Below are 10,784 nucleotides of genomic sequence, written 5' to 3' on the forward strand. Positions count from 1 at the left end.
ACCAAAACTGGGCCACCTGGGACAGCATTCCACCATCACTGAACCTCCATCATTGTCCCAATGATTCAAACATTGCCCCTACCCAGCAGAAAGCAGTTAGAGAAGATTGACCTATATTCCTGTTCCCTATGGAGCCCAACAAAAAACAAAAAGGAATATAAGATTCTTGTTTAGCACCTCCATGGCCATCTTAACTGCCAGGTGCCATTTCAGGAAAAAACTTCACTTTCCGACCCAAGGGTGTTTCTGAGAAAGGCTCACCACCCCTCATACCAACCCAACCCTTAACCACCAGCATTGGGACCCGTTCAGCTCTGATTTCCTGAGCTTCCCCCACAAAGGACCCAGAATTCAAGGCTGCTTTGCCCTCTCTCCATAGAGAGATGGCCTTTCCTTGTCAAGTCTGAAAAGTAAACTCCCTTATGTATCTCTGCCTGGTCTCCGTGTTTCACTTCTAACTTACACTTCAATCTCTTCCATTAGGTTGTATTTCCTGAATTGAAAAAGACTAGAAATATGTTCCGTGGTTAATTGTCCCTGGGTTCACCCCTGGTACCAAAAAAAAAAAAAAAAGAAAGAAAAATGTGACTTGTGGCTGGGGATGTGGCTCAAGTGGTAGCACGCTCACCTGGCATGTGCGGGGCGCTGGGTTGGATCCTCAGCACCACATAAAAATAAAATAAAGATGTTGTGTCCACAAAAAACTTAAAATTAAATATTAAAAAATTCTCTCTCTCTCTCTCTCTCTCTCTCTCTCTCTCTCTCTCTCTCTTAAAAAAAAAGTGACTTGTGTTATCTTCTTTTTCCTGAATAAAATTTGGGGGAGGGTGTTTAAGAGAAAAAGTGGTTGTAGTGGACACAGTGGCACACACCTGAATTCTGCCAATTCAGGAGTTGAGGCAGGAGGATTGCAATTTAAGGACAGCTTGGGCAAGTTGGTGAGACTTTGTCTCATAATAAAAAACATAAAGGACCAGGGATATGCTCAGTGATCAAACAACCCTGCATTCAATCCCCAGTTCCTCCAAAAAAGAGGGGGTGGGGAATGTGTAACAGGGGATCACTGGATGCTCTTTTACTATTGTAATGCTCCAGTTCATGACCCCCCAAAAGACCACCAGAGACTGAGATGGATGTAAGCAGCAAAGAGGCGTTTATTGTGAGTTATCTGGGTCCTCTCCGCACACAGCAATTGGTGACACCAAGAGGACCTGAACCCAGGGTTTGAGCAGATTTATACACTCTTTGGCGAAGGCAGGGACTTCCCATACATCATAGCATCTCTTAGCAAATCATCACACACCACGGGAAAATCATAAAACAAATCTAAAACATGATTAGCACATTCACTGGTGGGAACAAGTTGGGTAGGGGAGATTGGTGAGTACAAGAGGGGGATTCCTTTGAACTGATTGGTTTAAGCCATGAGGGGAGTATGTGCTGAACTACATGGTTTCCAAACATGTTATCAACCACCAAAAACTACTGGGAGGATCATCTGGCATCCCAGGTATTTTTTCTGTTTCATGCTGATTGGTGGTTGCTAGGGGGTTGCTATGGGTCCTCACCTAGCCTAACTGAATCAGGGACACCTGGTGCCTCACATCTCTCCTGTTATTTGTAGATAAACACCTCATCAGGGTGGGTATGTGACTAGGAGTGCTCTGTGGGTTTTTCCAAGGACAAGGTTCATGCCCCCTTCCTTGGACAGGCTTTGCTCTGAGTTAGAGGCTGGTTTCTCAAAAATAGAGTCACATCAGTTTCTCACTATATCCCTTGTGGCTTTGAAACTTACAATTTTTCCCCAAAAAAACTTCTCCCTAATCTTCTCCTCCCTGAACTTCCTTTCCCTAATCTTCTCCTTCCAGGTTTCTCCTCTCTAATCTCATTTTCTCTGAAACATCTCTTTAAAAACAACCTGTTCCTGCTGATGGGCAGAATCACAGCCTTTAAGACAGGAGTCCCCTGTGTTTCTCCTTTGCTAGCAAAGAAATAAACATTCTTTTTCCTTTTTCTGAAAACTGTGTCCTGGTTATTGGATTGACATCGGGGAGACCGCCCTTTTACTAACCCTTGTATAGTGTCCCTGGATTCAATCTTTAATACTAAAAATAAATAAATAATCAGGCAAGCAAGCAGGATGAGCATACCTATCTCTTGGCCATTGGCAATTATTATTTTTATAGTCCCCATGCTTGCCTTCCTGGCTTTAAAAGGTTTTAAACACTTTCCTACAACCACAAGCACTCCAAACTGTTGCCATCAGTTTCAGACAACTCAAGGAAACCAACTCTGGTTGTGTCCTTGCTGAGGATGTCTATCAGCCGTGAACTCCTGTGCACTTACAGGTGGAGCTAATGGTAAAAGTTTTCCATCAAAATGACACCACTCATGTCAAACTCTGACAAAACAGGGCTGAGGGAGGTGCTAGGAAGAGGGCATCTTGAACTACCCAAGTAGCTAGGATTAGAGGGGCAGGTCACCAAACCTTGTACTACACAATATTTTTAATAGGCTGGATTCTTCTGATCTATTTCTTTCCCTGGATTTCACTCCACAGTGGCACACTGTCATGTGTACAAGGTACACATGACAATCGAGCCTAATCTCAGAATTAGCATTTTCCATCTCTTATTTCCAAATGCTTCAAATACTATATGTGGCTTTTAGCATTGCTTACATTTAAACTGAGCATGGTGCTACCTGTCTATAATCCAGCTATTCAAGAGGCTGAGCAGGAGGGTCATGAGGTTGAGGCTAGTCTGGAAAGCTTAGTGAGATCCTGTCTCAAAATAAAATATGGCTGGGAGCCAAATGTGGTGGCAAGTGTCTGTAATCCCAGTGGCTTGAGAGGCTGTGGCAGAAAGATAGTGAGTTCAAAGCCAGGCTCAGCGATTTACCATGGCCCTAAGCAGCTTAGTGATAACCTGCCTCAATAAAAAATAAAAAGAGCTGCGGATATGGCTCAGTGCTTAAGCACCCCTGAGTTCAATGCCCAGTATGAAGAAAGAAGGAGATGAAGAAGGGGGAGGAGAAAGGGTTGCAAAAAGACAATAAGGAGGAGGAGCAAGAGAAGAAGGGAAAGAAAAATAAACCAGCTAAGGGCAAGTGGACAACCCAGACCTGAGGCAGAGTCCACCCACGAGCTGACCATTCCTTCTACTGGGCACAATGAAATCTGGCTCTAGAACCCAGCAGTGAAAAATTGCTTGGGGGAGATGGGACACACTGGAACAAGCCTGCCCCCTAGTGGCTCATAAACAGGTGGCTCTGGCTTCAGATTTCATTTTTCTGTGTTTGGTGCTCACTCTGGAGAGCAGACTTGAAAATTAATTCAAAACTAGATCTCCCCCACCCCATAAAGTGATTTTCTTTTTGGATGAAGAATTGTCACCTGAAGGCTCTTTATCAACTGAGCTCCTGGGCCACTTATCTGGCTGCACAGCCAGGAGCCCTGAGTCATTCTGGCCACCTCCTTTTGTCTTAACCCTGTCCAGCCCATTGTTGGTCCCTCCAAGTATAGCTCCAATCTGTACCCCTTTCCCCACTACCCCCATGTAGGCTTTCACCAACTGTCACCCAGACTATGCACAGTCTCCCAACTGGTTCTTCCACCCTCTCTCTACATTCTGCACATGGAATCACACATTTACACATGCACATATGTGTCCCCACACAGTTTGCTTAAAGCCCTTCAGTGGCTTCTCATTGCTCTTGAACCCCATATAGCCACAGGAGCTACAGGATGTTCTATCTCTGTGCCTTATTCTCCCTTGTTCCTGTCTTCCAGGGATCTTGCCTCCTCCAGTGAGTTCACTTTTTGCTGCCTTGTCTGTTCTCTTTCCCTTCACTAGAAAGTTCTCTGCCTAATGTTCAAACAGCCACTTCTATGCTTACACTGTTTCCACTTATGTCACTTATTTGGTAGGGATTTTCCCACCACTTCTTGACCTCTCTTACAGAATCTTACAGAATTTTTGAGGCTCTAATTTCAATACATAATCTTTCTTGACAAAGTTATTTAATATTTGCCTTTTCTGTGGAACTCAAAGTTTCATGGAGGCAGATACTGGGATTATTTTTATGATTTTAAGTTTTTAGAGCAGCTTTAGTTTTCCAGAAGAAGTGGGGAGCAGGGTAGGGGTTTCCCCATGCCATTCAAGACCCTATCATCCACAGAGGTGCCTTTGTTTCACTGATGAACCTGCATTGATGCATCATTAACACCTGGTGTCCACAGAAGGGGCTCAAAAGCACAGTTCTGATGTGAGTTCTAGCATAGTGTTCTCCACACATTTATCCAGATGACTCCTTGCTCACATATTGCAAATATTTTCTGAACATTGATTTTTTTTCTTTTCCATCTCAGGATTCTTTGAGTTTCCCTCTGTTTTGCTTTCTGATGCCCCATTACGAACCTGGTATCCAGGAGTTGGTTGGACACTCTTCCCTCACTCATGGCTTTCTAATCACCTTTTAACCCCTACTTCTTTTCTGTTTTCAGTCCTCTTTTAAATGATACATTTTTTATTCAGAAAATACATTTGGGTGCTAGGGCTGTAGCTCAGTGGTAGAGTACCAGCCTTGCATGTGAAATGCACTAGGTTCAATCATCAGCACCACATAAACAATAAGTAAAAAAGATATTGTGTCCATCTACAACTAAAAAAAACTAGAAAAAATGCTTATATATTCTCTATCAGTCAATCCATTGATATTGATCCATCCAGGAAGATATATGTCCAGATGAATAAGTAGACATCCATATATATGTTAGTTAGATAGGTAGGTAGGTACACAGGTCGTGGGATGTGGTGCATGTATTCACTGTAAGAGGTCATTCATTACAGCATTGTTTAAAATAGCTGAAGTCTGAAGATAACCTTGAAGATAATGAAAATAAAACATGGATGCAGTTGATAGTGAAAACCAGGTGGAACTGGAAGAAAAAACACAACTTTATTAATCAAATGTTGGAACTCCAACACACACTTGAAGATCTCTCTGCAAGAGTAGTTGCAGTTAAAGAATAAAATCTGAAGCTAAACCAGAACACCAAGTTCTTGGACAATATATAGAAAACCTCATGTCTGCTTCTAGTGTTTTTTAAACAACTGACACAAAAAGCAAAACAAAGTAAGGGATTGGTTTCCCTTCTGTTTCATGGAATTTCTGCTGATTTTTTTTCCTTTAAAACTTGGATAGATTCCAAAAGTTACAGTACCTTTCTTTGTGGCTTCATTGAATATTTATGAAGATAATGGCAGATCTAGGCAAAATTAACTAAATAGTTGGAGACTTCCATGAGTTTGTGTATTATGTTAGTGTATGAAAATGTGCAAATATATTGTAGAGACTTTATAATTAGAACTGCATATATTTATGAGACTTGAAGATGAATATTTTATCAAATTTGCTTTCATATATAGGTTTAGCACTGTCTTTTATTATATAGGCTTAGTAAAATATATAAGAAAATAACCACCATGTTGTGAAAAATTGACCAAAATCATGTACTGAATGCACAGTTTTATGTTCTCTGCCCCCCATCTTGTGACTACCATTTCCCTTCCCCTAAGGGAAAAAAAATATTTTCACATTTGTAAAAGTAATTTTAATAGTTAATCACTTATGAGAGTAACCTGACTCTAATTGTTGAAACTCAACCAAAACAAGATACTCTTTTAGCTAGGGCTTGTCCTGTGTGATATTTAATAATGAGAGAGGATTTTGCTGGTTTCTCTTTAAGCAATTGAAGATGGACTAAAACTATAAAAATGGTCTCATACTGGAAAGATTTGCTTAAAACATCCTTTTACACAAAATAACCCACTTGTTACCTGAAAATATAGGAGTTCTTATCATGTGTGTGTTCAAGATAGAAAATCTTAGAAAAAAATAGAAATGGGGCAGGAAAAGCATTTGGAGTAAGTACTGGTAAATTCAAGTAAGCAACTCCAAATACTTTCACTCCAGATTTATGTTCTCTCTGGCAGAACAGACTTTTGTCAGACAAAAGATAAATATTAAAGGCAGCAAAATACAACAGACACTAGTATGGCAGTATGTATAAATGTGGATGTGTAACAGATGTGTTTCTGCAATCTGTATACAGGGTAAAAATGGGAGTTCATAAACCACTTGAATCAAATGTATGAAATATGATATGTCAGGAGCTTTGTAATGTTTTGAACGACTAATAAAAAATTTAAAAATTTTAAAAAAGAAAAAAAAAGTACATTAAGTTTGAATAACTTTATATAAGCCACATTTTAAGAGATCAATTACTATTTGGTCTCAAGGACATTTACCCAGTTGATCAAATCTTGCAAAATTCCTTGAGAGAGTTTTTTAGTAACAGATTCATGAACACATTTTAGAACATAAATGTAAAACTATGGGAATTTTAATCTTAGGATTTTAGTGCTTTATTCTCCCAGAATTTCTTGCAAAGGTTTATTCTTTCTTTAACATTTTTATAAATTTATTTTTCAGATTCCATTTGGTATGGGAATCTGTATTGGAAATAATTTTAAGATTAGAGGAAAAGAGATCTACTAACATAACTTATGGTTATAAGATTTGGGCTACTTTTAATCATGGAATAATCTTATATATTAGTATAAGATGTGATATGTGATTTTACTTGTATAAATATATAATTAAACTACAAACATTTTGCATCCATTTTGTGACCTAATTTACAAGTATTTAATATTGTGTTAAGAGTTCAGCTTTGCTGTTTAATAAAAAGCTCTTACCGAAGGGGGGGGCAACATTTTGACATTTCCACCTTAAGGAATACTTCAGGGAGGTTAAAAAACAAACCAGCTTTACTCGAAAGAACAGTAATATTAAGGTTGTATTATCAAATATAAAGAGGAAATTAAAGATAAATATCTCTTGTATATTCCTGTTTGTGGGAAAGGAAGAAACACCACCAATGGCACAAATCTGTGCATGCACACACACACACACACACACACATTTTTCTTTAGTATGTGCAGACCTCAGGCACATGTTGATAAACCCAGCCTAATTCCCTATTAAGATCAGAAGTCATCTCGTCAAAAGGTGTAAATCTGTTTTCTGTAAATACAAGGTTTTGTGTTTGGCCTGACCATTTTTTGATGTTTTAAATTTGCTTGGAATACCTGCCCATGCCTTGGACTCATCCATGCCTGGCTTTTTCTGACCAGGTAACAAACCTCTCTGAAAACTTAGTGGTGCCTCATAAATTCTGATGTTGGGATCTGAACTTATTTCCTAACTTGAAATATTGAGCTATGCAGATCACTAACCAACTATCTGCTTTTATATTATACTAATCAAAATCGTGTAAGCTACAAGTTATCCGAGACACACCCCTCTGCAAATTTTTTGTGTCACAAAACATCTTTTCTGAAAGTGGGGTGCTGATTTCTAGCCCATGTTGGGAGAGAAAGTCGCTGATCAGCTCTCTTTGTGTACTCAAATAGCAGCTTGTTTTAGTTTGATTTAAAAATGGAGTTGTCGTTTCCTGTAAGGGTCGGGGCAGAAGCCTGTACTGCCTCTGAGGAGCTCCTTGAGGGTCTTGGGGTACCTGGTGCAAGGAGACTGACAGAGAGAAGTGAGAGAAAGAGACATCACTTGGGCTCCTGGGTGGTTCTGGAAGCAGAAAAACAACCTGCTTCTAAAGCAGCCAGACTGGTTTACTCTGGAGGGATTGTGCCTGTGTTGCTGTGCCTATAAGTACCAAAGAGGTACTGGTGGGGTATCTGCCCTGGGCATCGGCTCCCCACCCCCTCAGTCTCTTTGAGTCTGCCGGGTTAACACCCAGGCTTTTCCCTGCAACCTGAAGCCCACCTTGGTCAGCGTCTGTGAAATCTCTAGCCAAGTCGTTCACAGCAAGAGTTGCTCCATAAAGTGGTGGTCTTGGCCTCTAGAAGCCATCCAGGCAGCAGGGGCTGGGGTGGGCTTCCAGGGTGCATCCAGCTGGAGAATGTAATGGAAACTAACTGTCTTTTGGATTTGAAGAGGGACACCTAGTTCAAAGTGAATCCTCATACCTCAAGTTCCGGGTAGATATGCCTGGCTCGGGCAGTGTCTTCATCCCCACCATCAACGCTATCACCACCAGCCAGGACCTGCAGTGGATGGTGCAGCCCACAGTGATCACCTCCATGTCCAGCCCCTACCAGCGCTCGCACCCCAACAATCTGCTGCCTGGCCTAGGCTCTGTCCCTGCGCACTTGGCCCTCCCAAGACCTGGCGTGATCAAGACCATTGGCACCGCCGTGGGTCACAGGAGGAGAGATGAGCAGCTGTCTCCCGAGGAGGAGGAGAAGCATTGGATCCGGAGGGAGAGAAACAAACTGGCCGCTACCAAGTGCCAGAACCGCCACCGGGAGCTGACGGAGAAGCTGCAGGCGGAGACAGAGGAGCTGGAGGAGGAGAATTCAGGCCTGCAGAAGGAGATCGCTGAGCTACAGAAGGAAAAAGAGAAGCTGGAGTTCATGTTGGTGGCCCACCGCCCTGTGTGCAAGATCAGCCCTGAGGAGCGCCGATGGCCTCCAGCCCCCGGCTGCAGCCCATGCGCAGTGGGGGCAGTGCTGTGGGCATTGTGGTAGTGAAACAAGAGCCCTTAGAAGAGGACAGCCCCTCGTCCTTGTCAGCAGGGCTGGACAAGGCCCAGCGCTCTGTCATCAAGCCCATCAGCATTGCCTTGCCGGGGGCTTTTATGGGGAGGAGCCTCTGCACACCCCAATCGTGGTGACTTCCACGCCTGCCAACACTCTGGGCACCTTGAACCTTGTCTTCACCTACCCCAGTGTCCTGGAGCAGGAGTCGCCTGCGTCACCCTCCGAGTCCTGCTCCAAGGCTCACCACAGAAGCAGAAGCAGCGGGGACCAGTCGTCAGACTCCTTGAACTCCCCCACTCTGCTGGCTCTGTAACCCCCTGCTCTCCTCCCCAGCTCTGGAGGGGTCCTCAGCACTGCCTCCTCCCAGGGACCAGCACCTTCAAGAGCTCCAGAGCCCTGAGGGCCAGAGGAAGCCCTGCCAGGGAGCTTCCGGGCTATGAGGGACACAGGTAGGACTTGGCAGTGAAGCTTTAGAACACTCGGTTAATCCTTGTAAGCCATGGAACCTCCTCCCTTGCTTGTGTTGCCGAGAATTCTCCTCCTCGAATGTCAAGGAGAGCTTGGTTTGGCAGAGGGGACCTGTCTCTGGCTTCTGAAGAGCCTGGAGCTTCCCAGATGGTCCTGCCCCTTTGTTACCTGTTGTCTCTGGAGCGATGCTGTCCTCCCCACCCCACCAAGCATGCCCAGTGCCTTTTGGTTCACCTTCCCTGGACGTGCCCCTTCTCTCCCACAGTGTCAGTCTCACTCCCTCTTGGTTTTTATCAAATTTGCCATGACATTTCATCAGGGTGGTCTAGATATTAAAGCTCTTCATTTCTGGAGGCATGGCAGCAGGTGACTCTTCCATGGGGGCTGAGTTGTCCAGAAAGGGACAAAGTGCAATACAGAACCTTCCCTCCAGGGGTACTCCCCAGTGCACCACTGCCTCCAGACACTCTCTCAAGCAGGGGCCAACCTCACTGGGAGTCTTAAAAGACCTTTTCTCTGCACCCTCGGAGGTGGCTTGGGACGACCCGCCTGACCAGAAGAGGGGGTGTGAGACAGCCAGGGAACAGGGGTGGGGGTTGCCAAACACCTAATTATCAGGCCAGGAATAGTGCTGAGAAAGCCACCTGGGTGTCCTAGCCAGTTTCCCTTCACCTGATGTCTTGTGCAGGGTGTCTCCTGTAATTACAGCCTCACTATTCTACCCCTGGACCCTTCTCTCCTGATCAGGGAGGTGTCCCTCCCAGGAACCACACATCATTCCAAGGCCCTGCTGGGCTCCACCTTTCCCTGGCTCTCGGGGTGACGTCACCCTTGGAGATTCAATGAGTGTGTGCCAGGACCCTCCCCAAGGGAGGCTCCTCTCCAAGCCTCAAAGGATGGAAGAGCCAGGCAGGAAGGAGGAAGGCGGTCCCTGGTGGTGGTTTTGCAGCAGCAGGTTCCACTGCCCCAGCAGCCAACCTTCCCTGCTGTGGCCCTGCAGCATAGGCCCTGTCTGCCCTCTGCGGTCATCTGCCATCTGGTGGCTCCAGTGCTTTCTCTCTCATGCTCCCCCTGCCCCATCCCAGGGTGCTCTTCTGGCCCAGTTGACAAGCTGTGAGCAGCTGGCCCATGAGCTTTTGCTTGGAGCTCGTGTGCCATTTCTTGTTGTTGAATCTTTCCAGCTGCTGAAATTGGAGCTAGGATGTGTTGCTTTCCACCGCAGGAGAGCTGCCCCCTTCCACGGTTCCCCTGGCTTCCACCTCTCTCAGATTTTTCTCCCCAGAGCATGTTGACACATGGCCCTGGGAAGCGGCTTCTGGTCAGAACTGGCCTCTGTGGAGCTGGAACTCTGAGGGAGTCTCACTGTTGGTGACTCAGCTCCAGAGAGATCAGTGTCCATCCATTCAAAATGATGTCAATGCTACTTAAATCCAGTGGCAGTTACATTTCTGAGTCTGACTCTGGAGAGAGCAGGAACAGCTTTACAGGCCTGCTGGGAGCCATCAGCCAAGTAGGTATGACAATTTCCTTGCCAGCTTACTCCCATGCTGTCTAGTGGAAGGACTTCTGAAAGGTGACCTTGCTCAAGGACCAGGGCAGGATCCATGTTTAGGGTGTTCCCCCTTTAGAATAGGGCGGTTTAGCATAATAGGAGATTAGGGTGTTCCCCCTTTAGAATAGGGCAGTTTAGCATAA

At 44.6% G+C, this 10,784-nt stretch overlaps 2 pseudogenes; both read left to right on the forward strand.

Annotated features, from left to right (window-relative positions):
- The first annotated feature begins 4,906 nt into the window (after nucleotides 1-4,906).
- On the forward strand, nucleotides 4,907-5,140 carry LOC143400867 (short coiled-coil protein pseudogene; annotated as a pseudogene).
- A 2,926-nt stretch (nucleotides 5,141-8,066) lies between these two features.
- LOC143400868 (fos-related antigen 2 pseudogene) lies at nucleotides 8,067-8,934 on the forward strand (annotated as a pseudogene).
- Nucleotides 8,935-10,784: the final 1,850 nt, after the last annotated feature.

The sequence above is a fragment of the Callospermophilus lateralis genome, chromosome 6, assembly GCF_048772815.1.
Source record: "Callospermophilus lateralis isolate mCalLat2 chromosome 6, mCalLat2.hap1, whole genome shotgun sequence".
Taxonomy (NCBI): Eukaryota; Metazoa; Chordata; class Mammalia; order Rodentia; family Sciuridae; genus Callospermophilus; species Callospermophilus lateralis.